This window comes from Lucilia sericata, unplaced genomic scaffold, assembly GCF_015586225.1.
Source record: "Lucilia sericata isolate MDLA Ls3-8-SP2 unplaced genomic scaffold, ASM1558622v1 Contig000418F_arrow, whole genome shotgun sequence".
In the NCBI taxonomy this organism is placed as follows: Eukaryota; Metazoa; Arthropoda; class Insecta; order Diptera; family Calliphoridae; genus Lucilia; species Lucilia sericata.
In genome coordinates this window covers 63,241-85,974 of record NW_023994435.1, presented here as the reverse complement: position 1 = coordinate 85,974, position 22,734 = coordinate 63,241, and the positions used below count along the sequence as shown (strand labels likewise).

Genomic DNA, 22,734 nt, shown 5'->3' with positions numbered 1-22,734 from the left:
AGGTGGGAACTGAACCCTCGACGTCCAGTCTAACAGACAGGAACACTAACCCCTAAACTACCGGAGGTCACTCGTATAAAAACTAACTACAACAACAATACATAACAAAGAAGCTGCATATTGTTGTTGTTTTCACGGTGTTTAATAATGACAACAGTTCAAATCTTTTCACAATATCTTCATGGGTTGTTTCGGAATTTTGTTCATATCACCGTTATTTAAAACAGACTTTATTGACTTTAAATAGCAAATTTCTCGAAAGCTTGGAACCCATAAATATATGCGATCTTCAGAAAATTGATTTCAACAGACAGATAGATAGATAGATAGATAGATAGATAGATAGATAGATAGATAGATAGATAGATAGATAGATAGATAGATAGATAGATAGATAGATAGATAGATAGATAGATAGATAGATAGATAGATAGATAGATAGATAGATAGATAGATAGATAGATAGATAGATAGATAGATAGATAGATAGATAGATAGATAGATAGATAGATAGATAGATAGATAGATAGATAGATAGATAGATAGATAGATATAAATACAGACAGACGGACGTACGGAAGAAAGGCATACATAGCTTAATGGACCCCCCATTCTATAAGAATATGTATTCACAAAAGTATGACTAATAGAATTATAGGGTCAATTATGGACCGATTCTCATAAAATTCGTTAAAGGGATTTTTGTTTGTAAGAATTTCAGCGCTATACTCGTATTTTTAAGCCAGTACGAAGCGTAAAAGTCAATTATGGAACGATCCTCATAACATTTGGTTGAGGGATTTTAGCTCATATAAAACTTATTTAGATCGAAGTTCATCACTATACTATTTTTAAAACAGTTATGACTATTAAAGCTGTTTTTCGGGGGGCCACTTGTACTCTAGCAACTCTCTAGCTCTTTCCGTTCGTGCTTTCAATAGACAGAAAGACGGACGGACACGACTAGATCGTCTTAGCATTTCATAAAGACACATATACTTTTGTGGGTTTATGACCAATATTTCGATGTATTACAAACTGAATGGCAAAATCAATATACCCCCATCTTTTTTGAGCTTCAGAAGCTATGAATTTAGGAATGTTGTTTTAATTATATTACTTGTGATGTTAATGAGCATTTTCGGTTTTAACTAGTCCTTATGAAAATTACTATAGGGTGGCCATATGTTCCATATGACTGACTCCACTTATTTTTTTATATCAAATATCTATGCATTCAAATGTATAAGTACATAAAACTGCACATGTAGGCTCATTAGTCCTGCCCTTAAAATGGCTTTAACTTAAAAAAGAACTGAAATAGAAAATATTAAAACTTTTAGGCAATTTGACAATTGATTTCCGTTTAGAATTCTATCAAAATTTTCTTCAATGGGTTTTCAAAACAAATCCACAATGTTGGAACTTTTTTATATAAATAATTTTTTTTTAAGATCCGGTATAGTATTCACATAAGTATTCTATTTTTTGTTTTTTTTTTTTGTGACATTTTATATTTTTATTGCTGCAGTTTAGCATTTTTTTGTTGCACAAATTGTTAGTGTCGTAATTGCTATAAGCATGGTTGGTATCATTTAGCATACTTGCTGTTATAGCTACTGTGCTTTTTTTTTGCTACAAATTTTTATTTAACTTTTTGTTCCTTTTGACTTTTGCTGCACGTGTTAACATTTTTTTTTTTGCTACATTTTTGTCTCAGTCTTTCCTAACGGTGGTATTGCTGCCAATTTTTGCTTTTTATATGCGAAAAAATTTATTTTGCTTTGATGTAAATAAGCAAAAAGTTGTAAGAAAAGTTATTATTTATAACCAGTTTGTTTATTATTTTCTATGAAAAGTTGAGAGAGAGAGAGAGAGAGTAAACATAATCTTGACAAATTTACGTTTTCATACCCTTCACCATTGTGAATCCGTTTAAGCCTTAGGTATCTTCGCGTTAAGAGCTTTACATCTTTCTATCGGACATGCTTTTGAGAATTAATCTATTTGAGAATTAATCTTTTGAAACTATTTTGATATACAGAATTCGGTTTTTAATATATAACATTTTTTATACTTTTATTAAACCATACAGTACTAAAGGGTACATAAGTTTCGTTACAGCCGAATATAACATTCTTGTTGTTTTTTCTTCTATCGACACAAAGGAGTAGTTTATATTAGTATATTTAGTTAGATTACATTCAAATGTGACAGTTGGAATATATTTACCAGTGATACAAATCTTTGGGGAAATAAAAGTTGCAATTTATGTTATTTCCCTTTACTTTTGTATAGAAGCATGTACAATTTTATTTGAGAGCAATTAAAAGAATACGTTTACAGAGAAAATCTACGATCCTGGTGTGGAATGTCCTGCCTTCTTCATCGAAATTTCAAATACAATGAAGATTTTAAGAGAAATATTTTTTAGAAGTAATTGTTTTTCAACTACTTTCAAGAATATGAAATCATTCTAATTGCACTCATTCCAGCAGTAGTTACTTTAGAACAAAATTTTCTAGGAAAAAGAATTTCCTTTAATTTTTATTTATTATTTTTATCATTATCATATCATTCATCTTCATGAGAAAGGTATAAACACCCAGCTAAATATCGTACTTACATAACCATATATTTTTAAATGACTACTACATACCGTGTGTAATACTTTTAAGTATTCTTATAATGACTTACATATAATCAGATAATCATATATGTATATATAAGTATTCTGAATCCTTTTAGATGACGGAGTCGATAACGATGTCTGTCTATCTGTCTGTCTGTCCGTCTGTCTGTCTGTCTGTCTGTCGAGTCGATAAAGATATGTCTGTCTGTCTGTCTGTCTGTATGTCTGTCTGTCTGTCTGTCTGTCTGTCTGTCTGTCGAGTCGATAAAGATATGTCTGTCTATCTGTCTGTCTGTCCGTCTGTCTGTCTGTATGTCTGTATGTCTGTCTGTCCGTCTGCCTTTCTGTCTGTCTGTATATCTGTTCAAATATACATATTTTCCGATGTCCCCAGATATCTCCTTTTATTAATTAAAAAAAATATTCTTCCCCATTGTGTACCGCTCAGTTGAATGTTTTCATAAAAAAATTTTAATTTTTTATTCCCTCTTTACACTCTTAAAAGAAAAACCATTCAACACCAAATAAATTCATCAAAGTTAACTAAAACTTTTCATATTTCTGGTCAATCATCTAACTGTTAATAATTTCTTTCGTAAGTAGATATTTAAAATAAAAAATTAAATTGCCACCTTCTTAATTGAATTCTCAGTAACAACAACAACAAAAAATACTAAATAATAACTGTGCCTGTCACCAAAAGGTGTTTTATAAATTTTCACACTCATTTAACTTGCATAGAAAAAAAAAAACAATAATAATTCTGTAAGAAATATTTGAAATGCCCGAATACGGCGTCAAGGTCACGATAATTTAAAGGTCTTACTGACAATTGAAGCTTAATTAAAATTTACAAATGAAATGACAACTTTTCACTTATTTTTTGTTTTAATATTATTAATTTTTGTATTTTTGATAACTTGGCAAAAATGAGGAAAAAAAACTTATAAGAAATTAACTTTTCTTTACTTATTTTTACTTTTTTTTCTTTCTTATTAAATAAATTTTATCTCGTTTTCTTTATAGAACTTTTAATATTGAAATATAAATATATATAAATTAAAAAAAAAAACTTTATATTTTTGTTTTGCTTTGCTTTGCTTTGTTTTAACGGGTCTGATAAGATTGTCTCTGTCTACCCCAAAAATTTGTAGGAAAGTATAAACGAGCATGATGTATGATTTGTAATACTTCGTGCCAGTATTAATGTCAACATTTACCTTCACTATAGACAGTTCACAAAAATAAGCACAGGTGGGGGATTAAAATGCATTAATAGCGCTTACAAAATTTCACAAAAAATGTCTCATGACTGAACACATTTATTTCTTTTGTTTATTTATAATGAAATTTATATGGTTTAATAAAGAACATTTTTTTTTGCTTTTATTGGGCAGTAAGGGGACAAGTTGTGTATTTGAGTGGGTCTCAGGAGAGTAAAACAATTTCATATTGTTAAGAATTTTAAGTAACAATTTTTTATAAAAACTTTTCTTTATTTTTTCCAGTACTTGCAACATTTTTTATTTACTCTTCTCTAAGTGTAACCATATGTGTGTCATGCAACCTTAACTTTTTTCCAACAAGTTTATTATGAATATATTTATATTTATTTATATTTTTCATGTTATTTACATTTTTTTTTGATTTTTTTGTTGTAGTACAATTTTGTTGAAAAACTTTAAGCTTCATTGGTTGTAAATGTCTGAGGAAACAAGGGAGAGTGATATATTTGGTTGCACCGAATTGAGAGGTACTCATCACATTATCTTTGGAATTAATCCCACTTAAAACTTGGTAATGACAACTTACTTTTCAACGACTACTAAGTATCTACCGTATGTATTACTTTTCAGTACTCTAATAATGACTTACATGTAATCATATATGTAATATATTTATTTTGAGTTTTGTAATTAAGTTATGGTGGTGTAAGAAAGAATGTCTGAGTGCTTTACGTGAACACCTCCCTTGACGACCCTATTTCACGGTGGCCTTTTTCATCCACTGGGCGCCGCTAATGAATTCAATGAAGAACACTCAGGTGTCAATTTTTGTACATGGTTCTGCCGGTCCATGTACAAATACTTTGCTAGGAGTACTCGGCGTACCTAATCTTTTAACAAGTGATCACGTTGCGGAATGACAAGTAGCACAATGTTACCCCGACAGGCAGAGATGTGCCGGACGAATCAGAAACAAACGCACCATGCCGTAGCGTCCTCGTCCTCTGATTATCCGCTCTGTCAGATTTCTCATCGCTCAGTCGCACAACCACAGCACAAGGCTCTGTTGCTTCCGTAACAGCACCTAGAGACGAATTTGGTAGTCCGAAATACCCAGTCAATAGATCAGTATCCCTCTGTGATATAATGTCGATATAATGTAACGAAGGATGTAGGAATTTCCAAAGTCAAACGAACCCAATAATTTCACCAATAAGTTGAGCGGTGGTCCTCAACCGTTTGTCGAGTAGCATATAACAATTTGCATCTGGTTGAGATGGCAACAGCTTGAGAATTTGTCTGAAGTAAAGGTATGCTTAATCAGTACTAGTATCCCGTCGATCAAAGGAGACTTTCCCGAAATTTCACCAATTTACATCAGTTCCACTCTTAAAACATAAAGAACGATCTGCGGAATGACAGGCAACTACCGAATTTCAACCAGAAAATTCCTCAACCTATACTGTCGCCTTACTACGCGAAGAGTACGAGATACTCAATGGGTTTAGAAATCCATTGACATCTGTTGAGATGGCAACGGCACTGGAGAAAGAATCCAGACATTTGGATGTATCAGTCCTTAAACCGATTAAACCCCGCGAATTTGGGTATTAAATCACAGACACTACATGGATTCCGAAGGAATCTTAACCAACTGGACAAAGTCCTGCGGGCAACTGGCCACCCGTAGTACCAGATTATCTGGTGCACTGGTTCGACCCCATGTCAAACCATTCCAAAGAAAGTTTATAGTCCCGGCAAACTAAAGGCACTGGTAGCACCTCTTTTCACCGGGATTGCAATAACACCAAGATGAGGATCTTTCATCAAGGTAACTTGCCCCGATCCCCATTTCTGGTCCTATCTTTCACTCTAACTCTAACTAGATCACAGAATATTTTAAATTTTAGGGTCACTGTGTTACATATTGAGTGACCAAATTAATATACCACCCAACAATTACATAAACAAAGTACAAAACTTTTTTGGGCAAACCTTTAGTGGCCACTAGAAAGAAAAAAATGTATAAAAATTCCTGTAAAAAATTTACACATATGAATATAGTTGTAACTGCAACTAAACATGCTGTTACAGGAATGTTATTTTTTCCATGTGTCCATGTTCTTTTTTATAAAATTTCCACATGTTTATAACCAGACATGGTTTTATGTAAAAACGTAGTTGAAGTCATGCAAATAAAATATATTTTAATATTTCAAATAACTTTATTTTGAAACAAGAAGTAAACATATAGTATGCCTGCAACACTTGGTTGAAATATTTCTATAGTGAATTTGTAACTAGTTACCTTCTGAAATACTTACACGACCTACACAGAAATCGTATAGCGAGTAAGTAGGGAGGTAGAAGCAAAGAAAATGATCATCAAAACAGAATCACATTTGACTCTTGCAATCTTTAGAAAATGCATACAAATTTCTAAACTTTCCAGTTTTTATAACCATGTAACAATAGACATTAATGGCAACCGTTACTAGATTGGTAGAAACGAATAGCATATTAAATAGTGGTTATTTTGTCTATTTTTGTTTCAATTTTACTTTCCTAAACCATTCATACATTTGCAATAACAATTAGCTGCATAAATTAAAAAAAAACTAGACCAAATATACTGCGTAGTAGAGAAACACGTGGATGCCTCAAACATTTTCAAATAGGAAAAGCGAAAAAATCAGAAATTCATATGCATAGCTATGAGTTGGATTGTTAAGTTAAGTATTATTCTTATATTTGGGTGGAGGATATCGTTGTGGCAGAAAAAAAGCCATGTCGTTTATATTACACTCGTAAAATATTTAAAACAAAAAAACCACCATAAAAATAAACATTGTCAACATCATTTAAACGTAACGTACAATATAGAATTGCCACTTGCTGGTTACAGCAAAAAAAAAAAAACACTTTTGTATGAAGTAGTGTGTAGCGGTTTATTCAGTTGAATTATTTGGAATATTATTGTGGTGGCAAAAAATGATGGTGGTTGGTTAGTTGGTTGCAAGTTGTTTTACAAACTCGAACTTTACTACGTTTTTACATTGACCTAGTTTAGTTTTTACCATACATACATACATATTTAGTTGGTATATATTTACCTATAGTTTACAATATGCATACATATAAGTACATATGTATGTATAATATGTATGTTTCTGTTATACATATGCAGCTAAATGATTGTTAACTTGATTGTTGTTGTTGCTGGTTTAATATTTGGTTTAAATTGTCATTGTTAACGTGTTTGTTTCTCTGTTTGTTTTAAAGTTTAAACAAAGCAGTTCTTTAAAGGTAAAAACTTGAGATTTTGTTGTGCAGTTCTAGAGCAGTTCTAGTTCAGTTTTAGTTCAGTTCTAGTTAAGTTCTAGTTCAGTACTAGTTCAGTTCTAATTCAGTTCTAGTTCAGTTCTAGTTCAGTTCTAGTTAAGTTCTAGTTAAGTTCTAGTTCAGTTCTAGTTCAGTTCTAGTTCAGTTCTAGTTCAGTTCTAGTTCAGTTCTAGTTCAGTTCTAGTTCAGTTCTAGTTCAGTTCTAGTTCAGTTCTAGTTCAGTTCTAGTTCAGTTCTAGTTCAGTTCTAGTTCAGTTCTAGTTCAGTTCTAGTTCAGTTCTAGTTCAGTTCTAGTTCAGTTCTAGTTCAGTTCTAGTTCAGTTCTAGTTCAGTTCTAGTTCAGTTCTAGTTCAGTTCTAGTTCAGTTCTAGTTCAGTTCTAGTTCAGTTCTAGTTCAGTTCTAGTTCAGTTCTAGTTCAGTTCTAGTTCAGTTCTAGTTCAGTTCTAGTTCAGTTCTAGTTCAGTTCTAGTTCAGTTCTAGTTCAGTTCTAGTTCAGTTCTAGTGTTCTAGTTCAGTTCTAGTTCAGTTCTAGTTCAGTTCTAGTTCAGTTCTAGTTCAGTTCTAGTTCAGTTCTAGTTCAGTTCTAGTTCAGTTCTAGTTCAGTTCTAGTTCAGTTCTAGTTCAGTTCTAGTTCAGTTCTAGTTCAGTTCTAGTTCAGTTCTAGTTCAGTTCTAGTTCAGTTCTAGTTCAGTTCTAGTTCAGTTCTAGTTCAGTTCTAGTTCAGTTCTAGTTCAGTTCTAGTTTCAGTTCAGTTCTAGTTCAGTTCTAGTTCAGTTCTAGTTCAGTTCTAGTTCAGTTCTAGTTCAGTTCTAGTTCAGTTCTAGTTCAGTTCTAGTTCAGTTCTAGTTCAGTTCTAGTTCAGTTCTAGTTCAGTTCTAGTTCAGTTCTAGTTCAGTTCTAGTTCAGTTCTAGTTCAGTTCTAGTTCAGTTCTAGTTCAGTTCTAGTTCAGTTCTAGTTCAGTTCTAGTTCAGTTCTAGTTCAGTTCTAGTTCAGTTCTAGTTTAGTTCTAGTTCAGTTCTAGTTCAGTTCTAGTTCAGTTCTAGTTCAGTTCTAGTTCAGTTCTAGTTCAGTTCTAGTTCAGTTCTAGTTCTAGTTCAATTCTAGTTCAGTTCTAGTTCAGTTCTAGTTCAGTTCTAGTTCAGTTCTAGTTCAGTTCTAGTTCAGTTCTAGTTCAGTTCTAGTTCAGTTCTAGTTCAGTTCTAGTTCAGTTCTAGTTCAGTTCTAGTTCAGTTCTAGTTCAGTTCTAGTTTAGTTCTAGTTCAGTTCTAGTTCATTTCTAGTTCAGTTCTAGTTCAGTTCTAGTTCAGTTCTAGTTCAGTTCTAGTTCAGTTCTAGTTCAGTTCTAGTTCAGTTCTAGTTCAGTTCTAGTTCAGTCTAGTCAGTTCTAGTTCAGTTCTAGTTCAGTTCTAGTTCAGTTCTAGTTCAGTTCTAGTTCAGTTCTAGTTCAGTTCTAGTTCAGTTCTAGTTCAGTTCTAGTTCAGTTCTAGTTCAGTTCTAGTTCAGTTCTAGTTCAGTTCTAGTTCAGTTCTAGTTCAGTTCTAGTTCAGTTCTAGTTCAGTTCTAGTTCAGTTCTAGTTCAGTTCTAGTTCAGTTCTAGTTCAGTTCTAGTTCAGTTCTAGTTCAGTTCTAGTTCAGTTCTAGTTCAGTTCTAGTTCAGTTCTAGTTCAGTTCATAGTTCAGTTCTAGTTCAGTTCTAGTTCAGTTCTAGTTCAGTTCTAGTTCTAGTTCTAGTTCAGTTCTAGTTCAGTTCTAGTTCAGTTCTAGTTCAGTTCTAGTTCTAGTTCAGTTCTAGTTCAGTTCTAGTTCAGTTCTAGTTAGTTCAGTTCTAGTTCAGTTCTAGTTCAGTTCTAGTTCAGTTCAGTTCAGTTCTAGTTCAGTTCTAGTTCAGTTTCTAGTTCAGTTCTAGTTCAGTTCTAGTTCAGTTCTAGTTCAGTTCTAGTTCCAGTTCTAGTTCAGTTCTAGTTCAGTTCTAGTTCAGTTCTAGTTTCAGTTCTAGTTCAGTTCTAGTTCAGTTCTAGTTCAGTTCTAGTTCAGTTCTAGTTCAGTTCTAGTTCAGTTCTAGTTCAGTTCTAGTTTCAGTTCTAGTTCAGTTCTAGTTCAGTTCTAGGTTCAGTTCAGTTCTAGTTCAGTTCTAGTTCAGTTCTAGTTCAGTTCTAGTTTCAGTTCTAGTTCAGTTCTAGTTCAGTTCTAGTTCAGTTCTAGTTCAGTTTCTAGTTCAGTTCTAGTTCAGTTCTAGTTCAGTTCTAGTTCAGTTCTAGTTTCAGTTCTAGTTCAGTTCTCGTTCAGTTCTAGTTCAGTTCTAGTTCAGTTCTAGTTCAGTTCTAGTTCAGTTCTAGTTTAGTTCTAGTTCAGTTCTAGTTCAGTTCTAGTTCATTCTAGTTCAGTTTCTAAGTTTCAGGTTCTAGTTCTAGTTCTAAGTGCAGTTCTAGTTCAGTTCTAGTTCAGTTCTAGTTCAGTTCTTAGTCCAGTTCTAGTTCAGTCTGTTCAGTCTAGTTCAGTCTAGCATTTCTAGTTTCAGTTCTATTCAGTTCTAGTTTCAGTCTAGTTTCAGTTCTAGTTCAGTTCTAGTTCAGTTTCTAGATTCATGTTCTAGTTCAGTTCTAGTTCAGTTCTAGTTCAGTTCTTCTAGTTCAGTTCAGTTCTAGTTCAGTTTTCTAGTCAGTTCTAGTTCAGTTCTAGTTGTCGTTGCTAGTTCCGTTCTATGTTCAGTTCTAGTTCGTCAGTTCTTCAGTTCTAGTTCCGTTCTAGTTCAGTTCCTAGTTCAGTTTCTAGTTCAGTTCTCGTTCAGTCTAGTTCAGTTCTAGTTCAGTTCCTAGTTCAGTTCTAGTTCAGTTCTAGTCAGTTTCTACGTTTCAGTTCTAGTTCAGTTCTAGGCATTCTGTTCAGGGTTCTAGTTCAGTTCTAGTTCAGTTCTAGTCAGTTTCTAGTTCAGTTCTAGTTCAGTTCTAGTTCAGTTCTAGTTCAGTTCTAGTTCAGTTCTAGTCAGTTCTAGTTCAGTTCTAGTTCAGTTCTAGTTCAGTTCTAGTTCAGTTCTAGTTCAGTTCTAGTTCAGTTCTAGTTCAGTTCTAGTTTAGTTCTAGTTCAGTTCTAGTTCAGTTCTAGTTCAGTTCTAGTTCAGTTCTAGTTCAGTTCTAGTTCAGTTCTAGTTCAGTTCTAGTTCTAGTTCAATTCTAGTTCAGTTCTAGTTCAGTTCTAGTTCAGTTCTAGTTCAGTTCTAGTTCAGTTCTAGTTCAGTTCTAGTTCAGTTCTAGTTCAGTTCTAGTTCAGTTGTTCTAGTTCAGTTCTAGTTCAGTTCTAGTTCAGTTCTAGTTCAGTTCTAGTTCAGTTCTAGTTTAGTTCTAGTTCAGTTCTAGTTCAGTTCTAGTTCAGTTCTAGTTCAGTTCTAGTTCAGTTCTAGTTCAGTTCTAGTTCAGTTCTAGTTCTAGTTCAAGTTCAGTTCTAGTTCAGTTCTAGTTCAGTTCTAGTTCAGTTCTAGTTCAGTTCTAGTTCAGTTCTAGTTCAGTTCTAGTTCAGTTCTAGTTCTAGTTCAGTTCTAGTTCAGTTCTAGTTCAGTTCTAGTTCAGTTCTAGTTCAGTTCTAGTTCAGTTCTAGTTCAGTTCTAGTTCAGTTCTAGTTCAGTTCTAGTTCAGTTCTAGTTCAGTTCTAGTTCAGTTCTAGTTCAGTTCTAGTTCAGTTCTAGTTCAGTTCTAGTTCAGTTCTAGTTCAGTTCTAGTTCAGTTCTAGTTCAGTTCTAGTTCAGTTCTAGTTTAGTTCTAGTTCAGTTCTAGTTCAGTTCTAGTTCAGTTCTAGTTCAGTTCTAGTTCAGTTCTAGTTCAGTTCTAGTTCAGTTCTAGTTCAGTTCAGTTCTAGTTCAGTTCTAGTTCAGTTCTAGTTCAGTTCTAGTTCAGTTCTAGTTCAGTTCTAGTTCAGTTCTAGTTCAGTTCTAGTTCAGTTCTAGTTCAGTTCTAGTTCAGTTCTAGTTCAGTTCTAGTTCAGTTCTAGTTCAGTTCTTCTAGTTCAGTTCTAGTTCTAGTTCAGTTTCTAGTTCAGTTCTAGTTCAGTTCTAGTTCAGTTCTAGTTCAGTTCTAGTTCAGTTCTAGTTCAGTTTCTAGTTCAGTTCTAGTTCAGTTCTAGTTCAGTTCTAGTTCAGTTCTAGTTCAGTTCTAGTTCAGTTCTAGTTCAGTTCTAGTTCAGTTCTAGTTCAGTTCTAGTTCAGTTCTAGTTCAGTTCTAGGTTCAGTTCTAGTTCAGTTCTAGTCAGTTCTAGTTCAGTTCTAGTTCAGTTCTAGTTCAGTTCTAGTTCAGTTCTAGTTCAGTTCTAGTTCAGTTCTGTTCAGTTCTAGTTCAGTTCTAGTTCAGTTCTAGTTCAGTTCTAGTTCAGTTCTAGTTCAGTTCTAGTTCAGTTCTAGTTTCAGTTCTAGTTCAGTTCTTAGTTCAGTTCTAGTTCAGTTCTAGTTCAGTTCTAGTTCAGTTCTAGTTCAGTTCTAGTTCAGTTCTAGTTCAGTTCTAGTTTCAGTTCTAGTTCAGTTCTAGTTCAGTTCTAGTTCAGTTCTAGTTCAGTTCTAGTTTCAGTTCTAGTTCAGTTCTAGTTCAGTTCTAGTTCAGTTCTAGTTCAGTTCTAGTTCAGTTCTAGTTCTAGTTCAGTTCAGTTCTAGTTCAGTTCTAGTTCAGTTCTAGTTCAGTTCTAGTTCAGTTCTAGTTCAGTTCAGTTCTAGTTCAGTTCTAGTTCAGTTCTAGTTCAGTTCTAGTTCAGTTCTAGTCAGTTCAGTTCTAGTTCAGTTCTAGTTCAGTTCTAGTTCAGTTCTAGTTCAGTTCTAGTTCAGTTCTAGTTCAGTTCTAGTTCAGTTCTAGTTCAGTTCTAGTTCAGTTCTAGTTCAGTTCTAGTTCAGTTCTAGTTCAGTTCTAGTTCAGTTCTAGTTCAGTTCTAGTTCAGTTCTAGTTCAGTTCTAGTTCAGTTCTAGTTCAGTTCTAGTTCAGTTCTAGTTCAGTTCTAGTTCAGTTCTAGTTCAGTTCTAGTTCAGTTCTAGTTCAGTTCTAGTTCAGTTCTAGTTCAGTTCTAGTTCAGTTCTAGTTCAGTTCTAGTTCAGTTCTAGTTCAGTTCTAGTTCAGTTCTAGTTCAGTTCTAGTTCAGTTCTAGTTCAGTTCTAGTTCAGTTCTAGTTCAGTTCTAGTTCAGTTCTAGTTCAGTTCTAGTTCAGTTCTAGTTCAGTTCTAGTTCAGTTCTAGTTCAGTTCTAGTATCAGTTCTAGTTCAGTTCTAGTTCAGTTCTAGTTCAGTTCTAGTTCAGTTCTAGTTCAGTTCTAGTTCAGTTCTAGTTCAGTTCTAGTTCAGTTCTAGTTCAGTTCTAGTTCAGTTCTAGTTCAGTTCTAGTTCAGTTCTAGTTCAGTTCTAGTTCAGTTCTAGTTCAGTTCTAGTTCAGTTCTAGTTCAGTTCTAGTTCAGTTCTAGTTCTAGTTCAGTTCTAGTTCAGTTCTAGTTCAGTTCTAGTTCAGTTCTAGTTCAGTTCTAGTTCAGTTCTAGTTCAGTTCTAGTTCAGTTCTAGTTCAGTTCTAGTTCAGTTCTAGTTCAGTTCTAGTTCAGTTCTAGTTCAGTTCTAGTTCAGTTCTAGTTCAGTTCTAGTTCAGTTCTAGTTCAGTTCTAGTTCAGTTCTAGTTCAGTTCTAGTTCAGTTCTAGTTTAGTTCTAGAAAAAATATTATCGGCAAAGTGTAAGCCTATGATTTCTGAATCATGATTTCTATCTTTTAGATTTCTGCTTCTGAGTAAATTGTAACATGCACAACACATGGTATTTTTTATGGTCTTGCTCTTTTTGCTGCTATTGCTGCCTAACCAGATTGCCTGCAAACCGCCACAGTTCATTTTGATTCCATTTCATTGGTTGTCTACGGGGTCATTATTAGATGTCGCAGTAATTGCTTTTATTTTGTTATTGTTGGTAGTAGTATTCTATTTATTTTCATACTCTATGGCTGAAGGTTGTTTGCACAGTCACAGACATTTTAAAGAATTTTATGTGAGCCACACTCATGTATGAGTTTAAATATAGAAAAAGAAGAAAAAAAGCCTTTACATAATACAAACAGAAAAAAAACTGCGTAAATGTTTTAAGTAGAAACAATTATAGAGTAGAAGTCATTAGATCAATGCATTTCATTAGTTAAGCTGGAGAAAAAGGCATAATAACGACAATAATGGTTTCAATATCACTTAGAATGTATAAAATATTTAAATTTGTTCTAAAACAATTAAGAAAATGCACTTAGAGCAATTTATGGAGACTATAGTTTTTTTCTTTAATTAGAAATGATTAGCATATTTTTTAAAGATTATTATGTAATTAACTTATTACTATTTTTAGGCAAAAGCTAAAGCTCATTAAGTGTGTAATTATACTTTTTCTTGTATGTAATTATAATCAATTTATTTCGTGGAAGAATATTAGTATTTATATTGGTGTTTGATGGTAAGTTAAATAAGGTAATCACATGTCACAACGAGTCACTTAATAATTTTTACTATTATTGCTTATATATATTCTCATCCTTTATTTTATTTAATATTTGATGTGTATGTTTTATGTAACCCCCTATATAAATTCATATACATATGTAAAACTTTAATGGTCTTGTATGTCTTTGTATAGTGTTCGTAATTGTTAACCATAAAGTTAATTTCCTTTTCATCCTGCTCTTTTATATCCTGTTCGGACGGATTGTTGCAATGCACACTACTTGTATGCTCCCTTGTGTGTTAACAACATGTTTGTACATTTTCGGTCAAATATTTATATGAGTATTCTACCACAATGTAACAGAAACAAATAACAAAAGAGATTAATTTCTTAACACATGGAAAATTCTCTTCATTTAAATTTAATTAAAAAGTTCTTGTATATAAAATTTGTTGAAATTATTAAACATTCATTTAAAACAAAGAGTAATGCATTGAAAAAACTTCTTATCGCACTTATCGGTCAAATGTTTGATTTCGGATTTAGCCAAAAACATAACGAGTACGAAGTGGAACAATTCTTTTCAAAATCCTTCAATTTATTTGTTGAAAAGTGATTCCGGCTTGTTATATTTACGTATGTAAAATCTTTTAAGCAATCTCATATTAATCTGACAATTATTGAAGGGTGTGCATATTTGAAAGCCTCAAGGATTTGTGGTTTGTGTGGGTTTAAAAAACAAATATTTTGATTAACTGTCACAATATTTCCTAAATTGTCTATTGCAGCTATTTACTTAATTTATTTATTCTTTAATATTTAATAATTTTATAGTTGTTTTGTAATTTAAGCTCAAATAAGGATGACAATCTCTTGAGTATAGACATCTGTTAAATTTAGCACGCATACGAGCTGTGTTGGTTAATATTTGCAACAACTTAATGATACTTTTAAATGATACACTAAAAAAAACTAATTTGCTCAGAATTTCACATTCAACTTATAACCGCATTTTTGAGGTGCAAACATATGATTATAGTTTAAAATAAAGCCTAGAATATATTACGTACTACAGTGTAGAATATAGTCTTTATTATAGTATGTAATATGGTCTGCACCTTAGTTTGTATTGTAGTCTATAGTATGGCCTGCATCTTAGCGTATACAGTGATCCGTAGACCAGAGTATAAACTACAGTATAGACTAGACCTATAGACTAGAGACTATAGACTAGACTATAGACTAGACTATAGACTAGACTATAGACTAGACTATAGACTAGACTATAGACTAGACTATAGACTAGACTATAGACTAGACTATAGACTAGACTATAGACTAGACTATAGACTAGACTATAGACTAGACTATAGACTAGACTATAGACTAGACTATAGACTAGACTATAGACTAGACTATAGACTAGACTATAGACTAGACTATAGACTAGACTATAGACTAGACTATAGACTAGACTATAGACTAGACTATAGACTAGACTATAGACTAGACTATAGACTAGACTATAGACTAGACTATAGACTAGACTATAGACTAGACTATAGACTAGACTATAGACTAGACTATAGACTAGACTATAGACTAGACTATAGACTAGACTATAGACTAGACTATAGACTAGACTATAGACTAGACTATAGACTAGACTATAGACTAGACTATAGACTAGACTATAGACTAGACTATAGACTAGACTATAGACTAGACTATAGACTAGACTAGACTATAGACTAGACTATAGACTAGACTATAGACTAGACTATAGACTAGACTACAGACTGGGTTATTGACTACATATGAAAATTTTTATATGTTAGAAAAAGTAAGAAATAAGGTGGGGGTATCGATGTTATCTGAAAGTACTGAAAAAGTCTAGTCTGGATTTTAGTTTGGACTCTATTCTGGACTGTAATGAAGTCTAGTGCGGACGATAGTTTAGACAAAATGTTAAACAATATACTCGGCCAGGATGCATTTAAAATGCAAGTTCATCTCCATTATTTATCATGGATTAGGATTGCTTCAATAGATTTCCGTTATTTCCAGACCTTTGCCTAACTTATAAATATATGTATGTACATATATTCATCTGTAAACTGTGGTTTGACTAAAAAGTGTACAAAAAGTTTATTATACAAATTTAAGTCATGTATTTAAAATTTTTTTCAGGTCATTGGACTTGAGGACGTTTAAAAGTACTTCCACATATTTCCCTAAGGGAAAAACATAATATAAAATATTTTAAAAATGTTTTTTTTTTTACTGTTAGATTAACTATTTCCAAAGCACATTTGTACCTTTCTAAACTTTTTACAAAAGTTAAAAAGCCTTAAATATTTTCTAAAACTGCTACTTTGTAATAAAGCATGATGTAAAATTGTTTTGGTATTTAGTCAATTTTACTTATGAAACTGTTTATTATTTATTCCATAAAATTTTATGTCATTTTGAAAAAAAACGTTACACGTTTTACTTTTTCTACAAATACAAGCATATTGTTAAGCAATACTTTATTTATATTTAAATTTTTTTGGGTCATGTTTTTTTAGGTCTTTTGAATTTACCTTTTTCGAAATATCCTTTTTTTTCTTTTGATGTTTTGAGGTAAACAACATTAGTTTTGTGTTTCTTGTAAAAAAGTTGTTTATTTTCTTTTCAGCTTTAAGTAAATATGTAATAGAAGTTTAAAAGGTAAGATTTTGTTTCTTTTTCATACTTTCTTTGGATTTAGGTCAAAGTTTAGTGCAATTCTATTAAATTAAGTAGAAATGTGTCATGTTAATAGATTTTTTTTTATTTGGATCTTGTTTTACTCCAAAAATGGCAAATGGTTTACTTTAAATTAAGTCATTATTGTAAATTAATTTTTTATTTCTTTATTCTACACACTTTTTTCTGTGTATTTTTACACCTATTACTACATTTTGCTTTATTGAAGGTTAACTGTACCATGCAGTTCCGAACAAGTAATTTCCTATGAGGCACATTTGTTTACACATTTGTTTAGTAGATCTAACAAGTATATAGTTCGAAAAATCTTTGGTAACTATACGTTGATTTCTTTTTATACTGCTGGGTTGTTTAAATAGAAAACCCCTCAACTAATTAGCCGTATATTGAGGCTTTAGTGTATACCATAGAGTATTGAATGTGTCTAGTAAAAGTATTTATGTGTGCGTAGTAAATGAACGTGTAAATTAATTTACTTTTCAGCACTAATAATGTAAAATAATTTATGTCACTTAATGTTTCTTTGTATTACAACAAACAACTTTGCACAAAACCCACACCAATACATAGCTTTTATTTACTTTAACAGTGTACTAACGACAATTTTCAGGTTTATGATTAATTTCTTAAAAGTTTTTAGCAGGAAAACATGTTTTATAAGAACCAACATCACTTCACCAAGATCGGTCCATAATTAAACCGACCCTGATCCTAATTAAACTTGGTGGAGTGATGTTGCTTCTTATAAAACTTGTTTCACCGGTGAGAACAGTTATGTGGAGTAGGGTCAATTGTAGTCTCGATCCTCATGAAACTTGGAAGAGGATATTTCAAAACTATCACATCTGGGATTTCAGATATCATGTCCTGAAATTTGAGATGGCATTGTAAATATTGTTTATAATGAACATAAGTAACTTTCTGATTCGACTTAACGATGTCTGTCCGTCCGTCAACTGCAATGGATGATTTCTCAGCAACTACAATTAAACATGTAGGTCGGGCGTGGCGGACTGACTATATGATACCCTACACCAATGGTATATTATTTATTTTTCATAAAGAAACTTTTATGTTAAATTTTACTTTAATTTCGATGTATTTAAGCAATTTATTGATGAAAAGCAAAATTTCTAGAAGAGGCTTTATATGGGAGTTAGGGTCAAATATGGGCCGATCCTCAACAAATTGGAAAGAGGGATGTATTTTTATATAAAGTTTAGTTATACTGAATTTCATCACGATACTAATGGTTAGAAGTCCATTTTTGGATGTTTTAGATATTTTTATTGGGGGGTTTGTGTGGGGGCTAGGGTCAAACGACGGCCGATTGGCATGGTCATTTATGCCTATATTAAACTTAGCTGTGTCAATTATTGGTATTTTTTTTGACGCAGTTATGAGTTAAAAACCCCAAATCGGAAGGTCAGGTTGTATGGGAGCTATGTCAAATAATGAACCGATTTCAACGGCCGATTGGTATGTTCATTTATGCCTATATAAAACTTATGAGTTAAAAGGTCAGGTTGTATGGAAGCTAGGTCAAATAATGAACTGATTTCAACAATTTTCAATAGGCATTCTTGTGCCGAAAAACTTATATGGTCCAAATTTAATCAAAATATCTTGAAAATTGTGGCCTGTAGCTTACACACAAGGTTTACATGGACAGTCAGCCAGCCGGACAGACGGACATGTCTTAATCGACTCAGAGTGTGATTCTGAGTCGATCATTATACCTTAAGGTGGGTGTAGGACAAATATTTTTATGCATTACAAACATCAGCACAAACGCATAATACCCTCCCCACTACAGTGTTGTAAAAAAATATGAAAAATTGGAATGTAGTTGTTTTTTTTTTTTTTTTGTAAAATAATAAAAGAATGGGCTTTCAGAGGGCATATCATTTTATAAATAAAGTTTTCTTCGAGCAGTTATAACGTCTCAATATGGGTCAAGAATTGGGTTTTTGGTTGGCAAATTGTTAGCACCTATCTCTTCCCCTTTAGGCTCTATCGTACTTTAAGCAAACAGACAGACAGACGGACAAACGGATAGACGGACGGAGATATTTCAAGAAAATTTTATAATTTTTATAATTTTAATTAATTTTAATTATCTTTAGACAGTTTTTTACTTTAAACAGATATAATTTAAGATAAAGTTTGTATGAACATACATATGTACATATGTATTTATATGGAAATTCGGCCACTGCTTTTACTTTGTTAAATAGTTGAAAGACCCAAAACATTTTAAGTATATTTTTTTCTCTAAACTAAGTTAACACACTTTGGATATAAATGAACCATATAAATAAAATGTATATAACATCCACACACACACACACACACTTAATTTCCCACTGCATTCTGTATTTAATTAGTTGTGTTTTTGTAACATGCAATAAATATTATAAATTTTTAAGTAGTACAGTTTAAAATTATGGCAATATGATTTAAAAAGTGGTTTTTGAAAATATTTTTTTTTTATTTATTGCTGTTAATTATTTTTGTATTTTATTAAATTTATACGTATAACTAAATATGTATATGATTTTTAACCAAAAACGTTTATATTTAATTAATTAAATTAATGTTTGAAAAAAAATTAAAACGAAAAACATGGTTTTACGCAATAAAAGTTGAAATAAAAATGTCATATTTTTACTATTTAAGAAAACATCTGTTGTAAAACATATACTTAAGTTAAAATATAATTTGTTGTAGTAGCTAAAGTTTTGTTTAATTTAAAGATCTGGTAAAGAAAAAATAATGTCTATAGTGGGTCTATGGGGAATACATTTTACATTTAAAAAAATCATTTATTTTGTATGTATAAATTTGGCATAGAATAAAATCATTTATTTACCTTAAAAGGTATGAATAATATTTTGTGAAAAAAATATGTATCATGTACTTTAATTTTCATTAAAGTAATGTAATTTTCTAAATTAAGCTATTACAGAAAATGGACTTTTATAAATATTATGAAATATATGAATGAAAACACAAATAATTTGTGTCATACTTTATCATTTCATTTTTTGGAGAACGAAAAAGTACCAAAAAGTCCCAATTTATAGGTTTTCACTTACTCATGTTACTATGTTCATTATTGTGGTGAATTCTAAAAGTATCTTTTGAAGAACGATAAAGTATCAAAAAGTTTCCCTTTTATAGATTCTTATTTACTCAGTGCTCTAATGCTCAAATACTTAATTACAGTCGGACAGATAGACAGACTGATGGACGGACAGATATACAGACGTACGTACGGACAGACAGAACCTTTTATATATCATTCCATATAAAGTATAAATCCTAGTTGATTAAATTTATTTAGTGTCCAAGTTTTGTTTTGATATGTGACCAAAACAAGAATTCCTTCTGTAACATTCCATAATATGGTCAGAAAAAGTTTGAAATTCAGTAAAAATCATTAGGATAACTCACTGAATACCTTTTCAAAATTTCGATTTTCCATTCTTTCCTGCACATTTGCACTCACTTTGGACTCTGAATGTTTAATTGTATGTATCTAGGTTCAATAATAAAGAAAATTCAAAAAGTACCTTTTGGAGAACGAAAAAGGTTCAATTTTTATGTTTTCACTTACTCCGGGCTCTACGTGCTTAATTTCATGTTTTTAGGTTCATTATTATAGTGAATTCTAAAAGTACCTTTTGAAGAACGATAAAGTACCAAAAAGTTAGCCTTTTATAGATTCTCTTAATTACTTAATAACAGTCGGACAGACAGACGGGACGGACAGACGGGACGGACGGACATAAATATATAAAGACATACGGACAGACAGACACACAGAAGGAACGACAGACGGACGGACATACATAGCTTAATCAATTGGGAATACTTATATGTACTATATAGGGTCGGAAAATTATATTGTAGAAATTACAAAAGTATAAAAAATTAAAAGATTCTTTTTTAATTAAAAAGTAGTGATTATAAATGAAATTTTGATTTTCATGTCATTTTTTAAAAAATCAATGCCGTATTCAGAGGACCAATTTCAATCATTTTTAATAGGGTACATTTGCCAAATTTCATCAAATTATCTTGCGACCTGTACATGCTCATTAGGTTTACATGGACACACAGACGGACATAGCTCAATCGACTAAGAATTTATTTGAAGCTGATTGGTAAACTGGTGGATGTAGCTTTAATATTTTAATGTGTTACAAACATCAGCTCAAACTCATATTACCTTTCCCACTATAGCGGTGTAGGGTATACAAATATATAAAAATAACTATGGTGAAGGTTATACAAGATATGTCACTAAGCTTAACTAAGCACTCTGATTCACGTCAGTGTCTTTGCTTGATTTCGCTGAACAAATGTTCCTCTTTTACTGATAATTATAAATATTTCGCTATTGAAATTATTTAGGTTCAAATACTTATGATCTCAAGATCACGCTAAATTACGTCATTAAATATTCATGCACGTGCAAATGCTAACAAGGGGAATCTCAACATTTAGACACGTTTAGAATGATTCCGTTTTAGAATATTAAAAAAAAAAGAATCACACAAAAACAAGTTAATTATTTTCGAAAAAAATTACATTAAAATTATAATATTAGACGAGAGTATTTAACGTTAGGTGACTGAGAGGTCTATATACTAAAGATCTCAAGGTAAATCAATTAATTTAACAGTTCAATGACCAAACAGTTGTGATTAAAAATAAAAATATAGAAATATGGGATTTAAAAAAAAATAAATATTTTTTTAAGTGTCTGATAAAATAATTTTTAACTAAATGACATTTATTAAAATGTACATTTGTTTAAAAATATTTGGTAGAAATTTAAAAAATATTTGTTTAACAACTAAATTACTACTTTTCATTAATGTAAACAAACAATTAATAACAAAAGGCAACAAATTATAAATCAACAACTATAATAATTCAAATAAATAAATTAAAAAATTATTTATAAAAAATGGCAAAATATAACTAATAAATACATATTTAACTAGGTTTTAAGGCTACATACCCATTTTATTATTTATGCATAAATAATCCGGTAGTATTTTAAAAAGTTACGGTGTAATAACACTTAAATTAAAATGATTTCTATGCTTTATTTATATATGTATTTTTTACATGAACACACGCAACTCCAATTAAAAAAAGTGTATAATTATGTAAAAATTGTACGAATTTATTAATGATACAATAATTTATTAATTTTGAAATAAAACGTGTGCCACAGAAAACTATAACAAATGAACAAGAATAAATTAATTTCAAAATTGCATGTTTCCAACATTTCACTCTTGAAAAAAAAAACAGAGAGAAAAAATCACAACAATTTGAATAAAGAAAATTGCATGTTGTTGTCAAAATATTGAGCTTGAAAAAAAATCTCAAAATTGACACGGAAACGCACTAAATTCTCCACACATTGTGAAGCCAACAAAACACACAGTTCGATATATTTTTGTTATTACCACTTCACTTTTCCTTCTACGCTCTCCGGGATTTAATCAAATTGACACAAAAGAACAAACACACTTACTCTCACACATAATGTTATACTCTTCGGAAAACTTAAATTGTATTTTGTTTATATGGTTAAATTGTCATTAAACACGCAAAGTTGAAGTAAAACTTTTTTTTGGTTACAAATATTAAGTAATACTTTAGTATTAATTCATTTTAACTGTAGTTTTACTTTTCTACTATTTGTTTTTGTTTAATTTTTTTTAACAATAAACAATTATTTAATTTATTTTTTAAGGGATTTTATTTGAAGAGTATTGTGTGATGTTACGTTTAAAGGCTGTCAAACGCTACTAACTGATTCCAGTTGAAAATTATGGAGAATTTCTCTAGCCCCCTTTAATTAAAATATAATGTTAAATTTATAAGTCTCAATGTCTACATTTATATGAGTATAAGTATGTATATTGTGTGTGTAGACAACGAGTTTATACTAAGGTTTATTTGTTTAGGGGAAGTGAAGAAAGGAATAATTTAGAAGAAATATGCAATTTTAAATTAAATTAAATTACTTGTGAAAAATTGTTATATGTAAAAAGTTTTTGTTTTAGTGAAATAAAAAATTTCTACGGAAAAATGGTTATTGAAGGAAAAATTTGAGTTTTGGTGCCAAATCGGATTTTGAGTGAACCAACTAACCTAATCATTATACCATACACCACTTTAGTGGGGAGGGTATATTGGATTTGTGCTGATGTTTGTAACATACAAAAATATTCGTCCTAGACCCACCTTAAAGTATACCAATCGGCTTAGAATCGTTGGTTGGCTGGCTGGCTGTCCATGTAAACCTTGTCGCAATTTTCAAGATG

General features: G+C 31.4%; 1 protein-coding gene across 3 annotated transcripts in view; it reads right to left on the bottom strand.

The window, feature by feature from the left end:
* Nucleotides 1-22,734, bottom strand: part of LOC119604677 (adenylate cyclase type 9) — a 97,739-nt gene that overhangs the window by 26,799 nt on the left and 48,206 nt on the right. Inside the window, exon 1 of one of the 3 annotated variants that reach the window (XM_037957451.1) lies at nucleotides 21,871-22,065. The exons of 1 other annotated variant lie outside the window; for it this stretch is intronic. The gene's annotated coding sequence lies outside the window, so the exon portion shown is untranslated. Of the gene's footprint in view, nucleotides 1-21,413; nucleotides 21,627-21,870; nucleotides 22,066-22,734 lie in introns of those variants that run through there. One more of the 3 variants, XM_037957453.1, reaches the window with a different exon arrangement.